The following is a 13,828-nucleotide window of genomic DNA, read 5'->3' on the forward strand; positions in this document are numbered from 1 at the left end:
TTTTTGAATTTTATGCCCATTTGAATCTTGGTCAAATCCCAGGTTTGACCAGGTTTTAAGCAAGTTTAAAACTTGAAAATGAAAAGGTGTAAGCATGGATCCTTTGTAGTCACTCTAAAATGAAGCTTTTGGGAGGTTCTCGAAATTTCCATGCATGCTTGAAACTCAAAACCACTTTTCTTCATGCTTGACTTCATAAGACAGAGTTTAATTAGGGTTAGGGGTAGATACACGATTTTTACGGTTTGAATATGTCTAGACCTTGTTTATCAACTTGAATGTTTACTATATGACATAATTAAGAAGGCTATGTACGTGCTTTGGTTTTTCATTCTTTAGATTTTTGTCTGAATTTTTATGCCCATTTGAATCTTGGTCAAATCCTAGGTTTGACCAAGATTTAAATAAGTTTAAAACATGAAAATGAAAAGATAAGCATCGATCCTTCTTACTCGCTCTAAAATGAAGCTTTTGGTAGGTTTTTGAAATTTCCATGTTTGAAACCCAAAACCACTTCTCTTCATGCTTGACTTCATAAGACGAAGTTTAGGGTCGATAGGGGGTAGATACATGATTTGTCTGGTTTGAATATGTCTAGACCTTGTTTATGAACTTGAATGCTTACTATATGACATAAGAAGACTATGTGCTTTGGTTTTTTTTATTTTTTTATTTTATGCCCATTTTAATATTGGTCAAATCCTAGGTTTGACCAAGATTTAAACAAGTTTAAAACATGAAAATGAAAAGGTAAGCCTGGATCCTTCTTAGTCACTCTAAAATGAAGCTTTTGGGAGGTTTTTGAAATTTCCATGTTTGAAACCAAAAACCACTTCTCTTCATGCTTGACTTCATAAGACAGAGTTTAGGGTTAGGGGTAGATACATGATTTGTCTTATTTGAATATGTATAGACCTTGTTTGTCAACTTTTGAATGTTTACTATATATATATGTGACATAAGAAGACTATGTGCTTTTGTTTTTCATTTTTCTGATTTTTTTAATTTTATGCCCATTTAAATCTCGGTCAAATCCTGGTTTGACAATGATTTAAACAAGTTTAAAATATAAAAATGAAAAGGTAAGCATTGATCCTTCTTAGTCACTCTAAAATGAAGCTTTTGGTAGGTTTTTGAAATTTCCATATTTGAAACCCAAAACCACTTCTCTTCATGCTTGACTACATAAGACAAAGTTTAGGGTTAGGGAGTAGATACATGATTTTTCTTGTTTGAATATGTCTAGACCTTGTTTATCAACTTTAATGCTACTATATGACATAAGAAAACTATGTGCTTTGGTTTTCATTTTTCTGATATTTTTTGGAATTTTGATGCACATTTGAATCTTGGTCAAATCCTAGGTTTGACCAATATTTAAACAAGTATATATAGAACATGAAAATGAAAAGGGAAGCATGTATCCTTCTTAATTAGTCACCCTAAAATGAAGTTTTTGGGAGGTTTTTGAAATTTCCATGTTTGAAACCTAAAACCACTTATCTTCATGCTTGACTTCGTCATAAGACAGAGTTTAGGGGTTAGGGGGTAGATACATGATTTGTCTAGCTAGTTTGAATATGTCTAGACCTTGTTTATCAACTTTAATGCTTACTATATGACATATAAGAAGACTATGTGCGCTTTGGTTTTTCATTTTTCGGTTTTTTTATTTTATGCCCATTTGAATCTTGGTCAAATCCTAGATTTGACCAAGATTTAAACAAGTTTAAAACATGGAAATGAAAAGGTAAGCATCGATCCTTCTTAGTCGCTCTAAAATGAAGCTGAATTTTGGGAGGTTTTTGAAATTTCCATGTTTGAAACCCAAAACCACTTCTCTTCATGCTTGACTTCATAAGACGAAGTTTAGGGTCGATAGGGGGTAGATACATGATTTGTCTGGTTTGGATATATCTAGACCTTGTTTATCAACTTGAATGCTTACGATATGACATAAGAACACTATGTGCTTTTATTTTTTTATTTTTTTGTGCCCATTTGAATCTTGGTCAAATCCTAGGTTTGACCAAGATTTAAACAAGTATAGAACATGAAAATGAAAAGGGAAGCCTGTATCCTTCTTAGTCACCCTAAAATGAAGTTTTGGGAGGTTTTTGAAATTTCCATGTTTGAAACCCAAAACCACTTCTCTTCATGCTTGACTTCTTAAGACATAGTTTAGGGGTTAGCGGGTAGATATATGATTTGTATGGTTTGAATATGTCTAGACCTTGTTTATCAACTTTAATGCTTACTATATGACATAAGAAGACTATGTGCTTTGGTTTTTCATTTTTCTGTTTTTTTTTTGAATTTTACGCAATTTTGTTTGACTAAGATTTAGACAAGTTTTACACGTGAAAACGAATAAGTAAGCCTGGATCCTTCTTAGTCACTCCAAAATGTACCAATTGATAGGTGCGTTAACTTTGCTTCATGGAAAAAATAATGTCATGTAAATGAGTTAACTTGGATTTCCTACCCTTGAAACCATAGGAAACTTTGTTCTAATGCACTATAATAATCAACCGAGCTTTTACACCAGCAGGTCTGTCACTTACGTGTGGTGCCCATGCGTGAGGTCCCACACTTCAGTGAGCACAAGTCACGTGCAATAGGTACGCAAACTCCCGACCATTTTCTTTGTCAAGAGAAGACGCATCGGGATGCGTATTGGAAGTCTGTGGGTCCTTACGGATCCTTCGGTTGTCCCTCTCACAAAAAAAACAAATCTCTCTCATTCTCGGCCTCGCTCGACTCGCTCGCTCGCTCGCACCTCCTGCTGGTGACAAACCACTGCACAAAAGTCAACATCATCACCCGAAAAAGGGGAGACACCATAATTCTCTCCCTTCTTCTCTCCTTCCGAGTGATCCCTCTTCCTCCGAGTTTCACTCGACGGGCAAACACACATGTGCTGCATAGTAGAAAAATCGACCTACTAATCTATAATTAAATAGGTTAAACTAGGGTTTTGCCCAGTACTACAGATCAAGGTTCAAAAAATCCAACTACGGGGTTCGAACAACCCCATTTCTAATCCAAGATTTTTTTCGACCTCATCCAATGGCCTCAAACTATAGGCCGGGTTAGCATCTAGTGCAGTATGTGTGAGAATGTATGCACTATGTGTGCTATAACTTGTGTGTCTTTCAAATTTGAACCAAATTTGAATAAGTTTGAAATATTTGAAATGGGGCTTTTGGCTTAAACGTTTGAAACCCAAAACGACTTCTCCTCATGCTAGACTTCATAAGACCGAGTTTAGGGTTAGGGGGTAGATACATGATTTGTCTGGTTTGAATATGTCTAAACCTTGTTTATCAACTTGAATGCTTACTATATGACATAAGAAGACCATGTGCTTTTGTTTTTCATTTTTCTAATTTTTTAAAAAATTTATGCACATTTGATTCTGGTCAAATCCTAGGTTCAACCAAGATTTAAACAAGTTTCAAGCATGAAAATGAAAACGTAAGCCAAGATCCTTCTTAATTAGTCACTCTAAAATATATGAAGCTTTTGGGACGTACTTGAAATTTCCATGTTTGAAACCCAAAACCAATTCTCTTCATGATTGACTTCATAAGACAGAGTTTAGGGTTAGGGGTAGATATACACATGATTTTTCTGGTTTGAATATGTCTAGACCTTGTTTATCAACTTGAGTGTTTACTATATGACATAATTAAGAAGGCTATGTGCTTTGGATTTTCATTCTTTAGATTTTTTGTCTGAATTTTTATGCCCATTTGAATCTTGGTCAAATCCTAGGTTTGACCAAGATTTAAATAAGTTTAAAACATGGAAATGAAAAGGTAAGCATCGATCCTTCTTAGTCGCTCTAAAATGAAGCTGAATTTTGGGAGGTTTTTGAAATTTCCATGTTTGAAACCCAAAACCACTTCTCTTCATGCTTGACTTCATAAGACGAAGTTTAGGGTCGATAGGGGGTAGATACATGATTTGTCTTGTTTGAATATGTCTAGACCTTGTTTATCAACTTGAATGCTTACTATATGACATAAGAGGACTATGTGCATTGGTATTTCATTTTTTGATTTTTATGCCCATTTGAGAATCTTGGTAAAATCCTAGGTTTGTTGAGCAAGATTTAAACAAGTTTAACATGTGAAAATGATAAGGTAATTAAGTCTAGATCTTTCTCTTAGTAACTCTAAAATGAAGCTTTTGGGAGGTTCTTGAATTTACCATGTTTGAAACCCAAAACCACCGTACTTCTGTTCATGCTTGACTTCATAAGACAGAGTTTAGGGTTAGGGGTAGATACATGATTTTTCTGGTTTGAATATGTCTAGACCATGTTTATCAATTTGAATGCTTACTATATGACATAAGAAGGCTATGTGCTTTGGTTTTTCATTCTTTCGATTTTTTCTGAAATTTTATGCCCATTTGAATCTTGGTCAAATCCTAGGTTCGACCAAGATTTAAACAAGTTTAAAACATGACAATGAAAAGGTAATTAATCATGGATCCTTCTTAATTAACCAGCCGATCTAATTAAAATGAAGCTTTTTGGGAGGTTTTTGAAATTTCCATGTTTGAAACCCAAAACCACACTTCTCTACTTCATGCTTGACTTCATATATAATTAAGACAAAGTTTAGGGTTAGGGGGTACATGATTTGTCTGGTTTGAATATGTCTAGACCTTGTTTATGAACTTGAATGCTTACTATATGACATAAGAAGACTATGTGCTTTGGTTTTTTATTTTATTTATTTTTTATTTTATGCCCATTTGAATATTGGTCAAATCCTAGGTTTGACCAAGATTTAAACAAGTTTAAAACATGAAAATGAAAAGGTAAGCCTGGATCCTTCTTAACTAGTCACTCTAAAATGAAGCTTTAATTTTGGGAGGTTTTTGAAATTTCCATGTTTGAAACCAAAAACCACTTCTCTTCATGCTTGACTTCATAAGACAGAGTTTATGGTTTTAGAGGGGTAGATACATGATTTGTCTTATTTGAATATGTCTAGCTAGACCTTGTTTATCAACTTTTGAATGCTTACTATATATATGTATGTGACATAAGAAAACTATGTGCTTTGGTTTTTCATTTTTCTGTTTTTTTTGGAATTTTGATGCACATTTGAATCTTGGTCAAATCCTAGGTTTGACCAAGATTTAAACAAGTATAGAACATGAAAATGAAAAGGGAAGCCTGTATCCTTCTTAATTAGTCACCCTAAAATGAAGTTTTTGGGAGGTTTTTGAAATTTCCATGTTTGAAACCCAAAACCACTTATCTTCATGCTTGACTTCGTCATAAGACAGAGTTTAGGGGTTAGGGGGTAGATACATGATTTGTCTAGCTAGTTTGAATATGTCCAGACCTTGTTTATCAACTTTAATGCTTACTATATGACATATAAGAAGACTATGTGCGCTTTGGTTTTTCATTTTTCTGTTTTTTATTTTATGCCCATTTGAATCTTGGTTAAATCCTAGATTGACTTCATAAGACAGAGTTTAGGGTTAGGGGTAGATATACACATGATTTTTCTGGTTTGAATATGTCTAGACCTTGTTTATCAACTTGAGTGTTTACTATATGACATAATTAAGAAGGCTATGTGCTTTGGTTTTTCATTCTTTAGATTTTTTGTTTGAATTTTTATGCCCATTTGAATCTTGGTCAAATCCTAGGTTTGACCAAGATTTAAATAAGTTTAAAACATGGAAATGAAAAGGTAAGCATCGATCCTTCTTAGTCGCTCTAAAATGAAGCTGAATTTTGGGAGGTTTTTGAAATTTCCATGTTTGAAACCCAAAACCACTTCTCTTCATGCTTGACTTCATAAGACGAAGTTTAGGGTCGATAGGGGGTAGATACATGATTTGTCTGCTTTGGATATATCTAGACCTTGTTTATCAACTTGAATGCTTACGATATGACATAAGAACACTATGTGCTTTTATTTTTTTATTTTTTTGTGCCCATTTGAATCTTGGTCAAATCCTAGGTTTGACCAAGATTTAAACAAGTATAGAACATGAAAATGAAAAGGGAAGCTGTAACCTTCGTAGTCACCCTAAAATGAAGTTTTGGGAGGTTTTTGAAATTTCCATGTTTGAAACCCAAAACCACTTCTCTTCATGCTTGACTTCTTAAGACATAGTTTAGGGGTTAGCGGGTAGATACATGATTTGTATGGTTTGAATATGTCTAGACCTTGTTTATCAACTTTAATGCTTACTATATGACATAAGAAGACTATGTGCTTTGGTTTTTCATTTTTCTGTTTTTTTTTTTGAATTTTCTGCCAATTTTGTTTGACCAAGATTTAGACAAGTTTTACACGTGAAAACGAATAAGTAAGCCTGGATCCTTCTTAGTCACTCCAAAATGTACCAATTGATAGGTGCGTTAACTTTGCTTCATGGAAAAAATAATGTCATGTAAATGAGTTAACTTGGATTTCCTACCCTTGAAACCATAGGAAACTTTGTTCTAATGCACTATAATAATCAACCGAGCTTTTACACCGGCCAGTCTGTCACTTACGTGTGGTGCCCATGCGTGAGGTCCCACACTTGATGAGCACAAGTCACGTGCAATAGGTACGCAAACTCCCAGCCATTTTCTTTGTCAAGAGAAGACGCATCGGGATGCGTATTGGAAGTCTGTGGGTCATACGGATCCTTCGGTTGTCCCTCTCACAAAAAAAACAAATCTCTCTCATTCTCGGCCTCGCTCGACTCGCTCGCTCGCTCGCACCTCCTGCTCAGTGACAAACCCTGCACAAAAGTCAACATCATCACCCGAAAAAGGGGAGACACCATAATTCTCTCCCTTCTTCTCTCCTTCCGAGTGATCCCTCTTCCTCCGAGTTTCACTCGACGGGCAAACACACATGTGTTGCATAGTAGAAAAATCGACCTACTAATCTATAATTAAATAGGTTAAACTAGGATTTTGCCCAGTACTACAGATCAAGGTTCAAAAAATCCAACTACGGGGTTCGAACAACCCCATTTCTAATCCAAGATTTTTTTCGACCTCATCCAATGGCCTCAAACTATAGGCCGGGTTAGCATCTAGTGCAGTATGTGTGAGAATATATGCACTATGTGTGCTATAACTTGTGTGTCTTTCAAATTTGAACCAAATTTGAATAAGTTTGAAATATTTGAAATGGGGCTTTTGGCTTAAACGTTTGAAACCCAAAACGACTTCTCCTCATGCTAGACTTCATAAGACCGAGTTTAGGGTTAGGGGGTAGATACATGATTTGTCTAGTTTGAATATGTCTAAACCTTGTTTATCAACTTGAATGCTTACTATATGACATAAGAAGACCATGTGCTTTTGTTTTTCAGTTTTCTATTTTTTTTAAGAATTTTATGCACATTTGATTCTGGTCAAATCCTAGGTTCAACCAAGATTTAAACAAGTTTCAAGCATGAAAATGAAAACGTAAGCCAAGATCCTTCTTAATTAGTCACTCTAAAATATATGAAGCTTTTGGGACGTACTTGAAATTTCCATGTTTGAAACCCAAAACCAATTCTCTTCATGATTGACTTCATAAGACAGAGTTTAGGGTTAGGGGTAGATATACACATGATTTTTCTGGTTTGAATATGTCTAGACCTTGTTTATCAACTTGAGTGTTTACTATATGACATAATTAAGAAGGCTATGTGCTTTGGTTTTTCATTCTTTAGATTTTATTATGAATTTTTATGCCCATTTGAATCTTGGTCAAATCCTAGGTTTGACCAAGATTTAAATAAGTTTAAAACATGGAAATGAAAAGGTAAGCATCGATCCTTCTTAGTCGCTCTAAAATGAAGCTGAATTTTGGGAGGTTTTTGAAATTTCCATGTTTGAAACCCAAAACCACTTCTCTTCATGCTTGACTTCATAAGACGAAGTTTAGGGTCGATAGGGGGTAGATACATGATTTGTCTTGTTTGAATATGTCTAGACCTTGTTTATCAACTTGAATGCTTACTATATGACATAAGAGGACTATGTGCATTGGTATTTCATTTTTTGATTTTTATGCCCATTTGAGAATCTTGGTAAAATCCTAGGTTTGTTGAGCAAGATTTAAACAAGTTTAACATGTGAAAATGATAAGGTAATTAAGTCTGGATCTTTCTCTTAGTAACTCTAAAATGAAGCTTTTGGGATGTTCTTGAATTTACCATGTTTGAAACCCAAAACCACCGTACTTCTGTTCATGCTTGACTTCATAAGATAGAGTTTAGGGTTAGGGGTAGATACATGATTTTTCTGGTTTGAATATGTCTGGACCATGTTTATCAATTTGAATGCTTACTATATATATGACATAAGAAGGCTATGTGCTTTGGTTTTTCATTCTTTCGATTTTTTTCTGAATTTTTATGCCCATTTGAATCTTGGTTAAATCCTAGGTTCGACCAAGATTTAAACAAGTTTAAAACATGACAATGAAAAGGTAATTAATCATGGATCCTTCTTAATTAACCAGCCAGTCTAATTAAAATGAAGCTTTTTGGGAGGTTTTTGAAATTTCCATGTTTGAAACCCAAAACCACACTTCTCTGCTTCATGCTTGACTTCATATATAATTAAGACAAAGTTTAGGATTCCGTCCAATTCCGAGAATATTTCGTTTGTAGGATTTCTGAAACCAAAAACAGCAGAAAACAGCAACTGGCTCTTCGGCATCTTGTTAATAGGTTAGTGCCGGAAAATGCATAATAATGACATAAAGTGTGTATAAAACATGTGAGTATCATCATAAAAGTAGCATGGAACATAAGATATTATAGATACGTTTGAGACGTATCAAGCATCCCCAAGCTTAGTTCCTACTCGCCCTCGAGTAGGTAAATGATAACAAAGATAATTTCTGAAGTGACATGCTATCATAATCTTGATCAATACTATTGTAAAGCATATGAGATGAATGCAGTGATTCGAAGCAATGGTAAAGACAATGAATAAACAACTGAATCATATAGCAAAAACTTTTCATGAATAGTACTTTTAAGACAAGCATCAATAAGTCTTGCATAAGAGTTAACTCGTAAAGCAATAAATTCTTAGTAGAAAGTTTTGAAGCAACACAAAGGAAGATATAAGTTTCAGCGGTTGCTTTCAACTTCAATATATATATCTCATGGATAATTGTCAACGCAAAGTAATATGATGAATGCAAATAAGCAAGTATGTAGGAATCAATGCACACAGTTGACACAAGTGTTTGCTCCTAAGATAGAAAGAAGTAGGCAAACTGACTCAACATAAAAGTAGAAGAAAGGCCCTTCGAAGAGGGAAGCATGGATTACTATTTTGTGCTAGAGCTTTTATTTTGAAAACATAGAAACAATTTTGTCAACGGTAGTAATAAAGCATATATGTTATGTATAAGACATCCTATAAGTTGCAAGCCTCATGCATAGATTACCAATAGTGCCCGCACCTTGTCCTAATTAGCTTGGATTTACATGGATTATCATTGCATAGCATATGTTTCAACCAAGTGTCACAAAGGGGTACCTCTATGCCGCCTGTACAAAGGTCTAAGGAGAAAGCCCGCATTGGATTTCTCGCTTTTGATTATTCTCAACTTAGACATCTATACCGGGACAACATAGACAACAGATAATGGATTCCTCTTTAATGCAAAGCATTCAACAACAGATAATATTCTCATAAGAGATTGAGGATTGTTGTCCAAACTGAAACTTCCACCATGGATCATGGCTTTAGTTAGCGGCCCGATGTTCTTCTCTAACAATATGCATACTCAAACCATATGATCATGATAAATCACCCATACTTCAGACAAGACGAACATGCATAGCAACTCACATGATATTCAACAAAGGTGAAATAGTTGATGGCGTCCCCAGGAACATGGTTATCACTCAACAAGCAACTTATAAGAATTAAGATACATAAGTACATATTCAATACCACAATAGTTTTTAAGCTATTTTTCCCATGAGCTATATATTGCAAAGACAAAGGAATGAAATTTTAAAGGTAGCACTCAAGCAATTTACTTTGGAATGGCGGAGAAATACCATGTAGTAGGTAGGTATGGTGGACACAAATGGCATAGTTTTTTGCTCAAGGATTTGGATGCACGAGAAGTAATCCCTCTCAATACAAGGCTTAGGCTAGCAAGGTTGTTTGAAGCAAACACAAGTATGAACCGGTACAGCAAAACTTACATAAGAACATATTGCAAGCATTATAAGACTCTACACTGTCTTCCTTGTTGTTCAAACTCTCACCAGAAAATATCTAGACTTTAGAGAGACCAATCATGCAAACCAAATGTCAACAAGCTCTACAATATTTCTTCATTAATAGGTGCAAAGTACATGATGTAAGAGCTTAAACATGATCTATATGAGCACAACAATTGCCAAGTATCAAATTATGCAAGACATTATACCAATTACCACATGCAGCATTTTCTGTTTCCAGCCATATAACCATGAACGAAGCAGTTTCAACCTTTGCCATGAACATTAAAAGTAAAGCTAAGAACATATGTGTTCATATGCAACAGCGGAGCGTGTCTCTCTCCCACACAAAGAATGCTAGGATCCGATTTTATTCAAACAAAACAAAAACAAGAACATAAAGACGCTCCAAGTAAAGCACATAAGATGTGACAGAATAAAAATATAGTTTCACTAGAGGTGACCTGATAAGTTGTCGATGAAGAAGGGGATGCCAAGGCATCCCCAAGATTAGATGCTTGAGTATTCTTGAAATATGCAGGGATGAACCACGGGGGCATCCCCAAGCTTAGAGCTTTCACTCTCCTTGATCACATTGTATCATCCTCCTCTCTTGACCCTTGAAAACTTCCTCCACACCAAACTCAAAACAAACTCATTAGAGGGTTAGTGCATAATCAAAAATTCACATATTCAGAGGTGACATAATCATTCTTGACACTTTTGGACATTGCACAAAGCTACTGAAAGTTAATGGAACAAAGAAATCCATCAAACATAGCAAAACAGGCAATGCGAAATAAAAGGAAGAATCTGTCAAAACAGAATAGTCTGTAAAGACGAATTTTTCTGGGGCACTTAACTTGCTCAGATGAAAATGCTCAAATTGAATGAAAGTTGCATACATATCTGAGGATCACTCACGTAAATTGGCAGATTTTTCTGAGTTACCTACAGAGAATACTACTCAAATTCGTGACAGTAAGAAATCTGTTTCTGCACAGTAATCCAAATCTAGTATCATCTTTACAATCAAAGACTTTACTTGGCACAACAATGCGATAAAATAAAGATAATGAGAGGTTGCTACAGTGGTAACAACTTCCAAGACTCAAATATAAAACAAAAGTGCAGAAGTAAAATAATGGGTTGTCTCCCATAAGCGCTTTTCTTTAACGCCTTTCAGCTAGGCGCAGAAAGTGTGAATCAAGTATTATCAAGAGATGAAGCATCAACATCATAATTTGTTCTAATGATAGAATCAAAAGGTAACTTCATTCTCTTTCTAGGGAAGTGTTCCATACCTTTCTTGAGAGGAAATTGATATTTAATATTACCTTCCTTCATATCAATAATAGCACCAACAGTTCGAAGAAAAGGTATTCCCAAAATAATGGGACAAGATGCATTGCATTCAATATCCAAGACAACAAAATCAACGAGGACAAGGTTATTGTTAATCGTAATGCGAACATTATCAATCCTCCCCAAAGGTTTCTTTATAGCATTATCAGCAAGATTAACATCCAAATAACAGTTTTTCAATGGTGGCAAGTCAAGCATATCATAGATTTTCTTAGGCATAACAGTAATACTTGCACCAAGATCACATAAAGCATTACAATCAAAATCATTGACCTTCATCTTAATGATGGGCTCCCAACCATCTTCTAACTTCCTAGGAATAGAAGTTTCAAGTTTTAATTTCTCTTCTCTAGCTTTAATGAGAGCATTTGTAATATGTTTTGTAAAGGCCAAATTTATAGCACTAGCATTAGGACTTCTAGCAAGTTTTTGTAAGAACTTTATAACTTCAGAGATGTGAAAATCATCAAAATCTAAACCATTATGATCTAAAGCAATGGGATCATTATCCCCAATATTTTGAAAAATTTCAGCAGTTTTATCACAAGCAGTTTCAACAGTTTAAGACAGTTTTGCACGCTTTGCATTAGGAGTAGAAACATTGCTAACACCAATTATTTTACCATTGATAGTAGGAGGTTTAGAAACATGTGAAGCATCAACATTACTAGTGGTGGTAATAGTCCAAACTTTAGTACATTATTCTCTTTAGCAAATTTTTCCTCTCTTTCCCACCTAGCATGCAATTCAGCCATCAATCTAATATTCTCATTAATTCGAACTTGGATAGCGTTTGCTGTAGAAAATGACTTAATATCTTTATTTTCATTAGGCATAATTTTCAGTTTTAAAAGATCCACATCAGCAGCAAGACTATCAACCTTAGAAGCAAGAATATTAATTTTACCAAGCTTTTCTTCAACAGATTTGTTAAAAGCAGTTTGTGTACTAATAAATTTTTTAAGCATGGCTTCAAGACCAGGGGGTACACTCCTATTATTTTTGTAAGAATTACCATAAGAATTACCATAACCATTGCTATTATTAGAAGGATGTGGCCTATAGTTGTTACCGAATTATTCCTATAAGCATTGTTGTTGAAATTATTATTTTTAATGAAGTTCACATCAACATGCTCTTCTTGAGCAACCAATGAAGCTAAAGGAACATTATTAGGATCAACATTAGATCTATCATTCACAAGCATAGACATAATAGCATCAATCTTATCACTCAAGGAGGAGGTTTCTTCAACAGAATTTACCTTCTTACCTTGTGGAGTCCTTTCTGTGTGCCATTCAGAGTAATTAATCATCATATCATCAAGAAGCTTTATTGCGGCGCCTAGAGTGATGGACATAAAAGTACCTCCAGCAGCTGAATCCAATAAGTTCCGCGAAGAAAAATTCAATCCTGCATAAAAGGTTTGGATGATCATCCAAGTAGTCAGTCCATGGGTAGGGCAATTTTTAACCAAAGATTTCATTCATTCCCATGCTTGGGCAACATGCTCATTATCCAATTGCTTAAAATTCATTATGCTACTTCTCAAAGATATAATTTTAGCAGGAGGATAATATCTACCAATGAAAGCATCCTTACATTTAGTCCATGAATCAATACTATTCTTAGGCAAAGATAGCAACCAATGTTTAGCTCTTCCTCTTAAAGAGAAAGGACACAATTTTAATTTTATAATGTCACCATCCACATCCTTATATTTTTGCATTTCATAAAGTTTAACAAAATTATTAAGATGGGCAGCAGCATCATCAGAACTAACACCAGAAAATTGCTCTCTCATAACAAGATTTAGTAAAGCAGGTTTAATTTCAAAAAATTCTGCTGTAGTAGCAGGTGGAGCAATAGGTGTGCATAGGAAATCATTATTATTTGTGCTAGTGAAGTCACACAACTTAGTATTCTCAGGAGTACCCATTTTAGCAGTATTAAATAAAGCAAACTAGATAAAGTAAAAGCAAGTAACTAATTTTTTGTGTTTTTAATATGAAGAACGCAAACAAGATAGTAAATAAAGTAAAGCAAGTAACTAATTTTTTTGTATTTTTGATATAGAGAATAAACAAAGCAGTAAATAAAATAAAGTAAAGCAAGACAAAAACAAAGTAAAGAGATTGGAAGTGGGAGACTCCCCTTGCAGCGTGTCTTGATTTCCCCGGCAACGGCGCCAAAAATTTAGCTTGTTGACGCGTAAAGCACACGCCCGTTGGGAACT

The sequence above is a fragment of the Lolium perenne genome, chromosome 4, assembly GCF_019359855.2.
Source record: "Lolium perenne isolate Kyuss_39 chromosome 4, Kyuss_2.0, whole genome shotgun sequence".
Taxonomy (NCBI): Eukaryota; Viridiplantae; Streptophyta; class Magnoliopsida; order Poales; family Poaceae; genus Lolium; species Lolium perenne.